We start from the raw sequence: 2234 nt of genomic DNA, 5'->3' as shown, positions 1-2234 counted from the left end.
CTCCCACTCCCAGGTGTGCTACCACGTGTGGTGGTATAATTCCTCTGGTGGGTCAGGACACTGGTTTATGGGTCTGCACTCACTCACCTCTTTCCCTAGTCTCCACTGGTGACTCTTCTTCTGTCAGTGCCATCAAGTGTTCAGCTGGCTGCCCATAGGTGGTGGTGGCTACTGCTATGGCAGCGAGCCACCCTTGCAGCAGTAGTAGCTGTGACGGTGGCTGTGGCAGACCACTCATGCAGTACTAGCATCTGTAGCAGTGGTGGGGGCCAAGGTTTGCTGCTGGCGAGGTCTCCAGGTGCATTGCTGCCATCAGTCAGTCAGGCACAGGGCTGCCCACAGCTCCAGCAATTGGTTTTATCTGATTTTCTGTTCTTGCCAATCTGGTAGGCGTCATGTGGGATCATCCTCTTCTTTGCAGCTCTCTGATTACTGGCATGGGTGCAGAATCTTAGCCTTTATTCCATTTTTATAAACTGACATTTGAGGGCTGGCTGGTTAGCTCAGCTGGTTAGAGTGCAGCCTTGTAACACCAAGGTCAGGAGTTCTGATCCCCATACTGGCCAGTCCAAAAATTAATTAATTAATTAATTAATTAAAATGACATTTGAACTGGCCAACCACCACCAAAAAAAAAAGAGAGACATTTGAGTTGGCTGGTTAGCTAAGTTGGTTAGAGGGTCCAGGGTTTGACCTCTGTACTGGCTAGCAAAAAAAAAATTTTAAGTGACATTTGAACACATACACTTAAACACAAAAGGAAGGAGGTGATTTCAGAATGAAGACATAGCTCACCCTGATGACAGCAGGTGGGGGGGGGTCACACAACATGCCCCCTCCCCAACTACAAAGAAGTCCCTGAGAGAGTCCAGACTCCCTCTCACCACAGGCTGTGTGCCAAGGAGAGGAGGGTGCAGGCCCCTGGCAAGGTGCTGGATCATGGGTGCCATCCCCCTGCTGCAGTGCCCATCGCCTAGAAGAGTAGGAACTTGGTTGTGTCCATGTCCTTACTACACCTGAAAAAAGAAGGTCCTCGGGTCAGGGGTTAAACGAGGTAGTTGTTAACTCCACCTTCCCACAAGCTGGTCCACGCACAGGTTTGTGTACAAGCCCTGCCTGCCTCTCTGCCAATGAGCATACTTAGGCCACCCACCTCAATTCTAGAGCCTCAGCCTGTAAATGGGGGGTGATGAAGACACCTTCCCTAGAGGACAGCTCAGGGGTGCAGAGGAACCTAACCATGGACTCAGATCTAACAAGCGCTGCAACACATTCGGCCTCCCGTCAACTATGACAAGGAGATATCAGTAGCCCCATTTGATGGATGTGGAAGGTGAAGCCAGGAGAGGTGAAGAGGAAATCAACAGTTCGCCCAGCATGTCACATCTCTGACCTCCAGGCCAGGGTAGGGGGCCAGAGGAAGGTGGGAGGCCACTCGGCCCCTCAACTCTCCTTCCTCTCTGCCTCCTGCCCTGAGGGGTTAGATAGATAGAGATTAAATAAATAAAATGTGATGAGGGCACCCCAAAAGTACACAAATCTTAAGTGTACAGCTTAATATAGTTTTATATATCATTGTAACCGAGCCAAAGAGATCGAATTGGGTTCTGTTGCTTGTGGCACCAAGAGCCGATCAGAGAGACAAAAATTGTGCTGGGAAGAAGGATTTGATTTGCCACCGGGAGAGCAGGCGAGTGGAAGAGCAGTGCCAGCCCACCTCTCCGACTGACTCAAGTTTATGAGTTTTAAAGGGAAAAAAGGAATGCAAACACGTGCAGGGAGGCAGTGAGGGGGGCGTCACCGAGTTTGCAGGTAGCTTGAGTCAGAGGTCAGGATTCTGTGATGAACAGGATTCCCTTATGCCATGGGGTCTGTGGTCTGTGGCCTCGTGAGCCTTAAGTCCCTGATGTTATCTGGAAATTGAAAAAAGGCAAAGGCAATGACCTTAGCCCAGCGTCACTAGAACTTTAAAGTACCTGACTCTTGACTAATGTGCATATCTGACCTAACCTTTTCTAAGCAACAGCCTAGATTAATAATCAGCGTGGCCTTTCCTTGGAATGCCTTTGTTCGAAAAGGTTGATTAGGAAAGCAGGGGAACAGGAGGGAGACTCAGCTTTTGCTCTTAACCATTAAGTTTATGGAGGCTACACATAAGAACAAGAAAAAACTTTTTTTTTTTTTTTTTTTTTGTCCTTTTTGAGACCGGCCGCACTGCACTCAGCCAGTGAGCA

This window comes from Galeopterus variegatus, unplaced genomic scaffold (assembly GCF_000696425.1).
Source record: "Galeopterus variegatus unplaced genomic scaffold, G_variegatus-3.0.2 Scaffold5943, whole genome shotgun sequence".
In the NCBI taxonomy this organism is placed as follows: domain Eukaryota; kingdom Metazoa; phylum Chordata; class Mammalia; order Dermoptera; family Cynocephalidae; genus Galeopterus; species Galeopterus variegatus.
The sequence above is the reverse complement of the archived record's forward strand: the minus strand, read 5'-3'. Positions refer to the sequence as shown.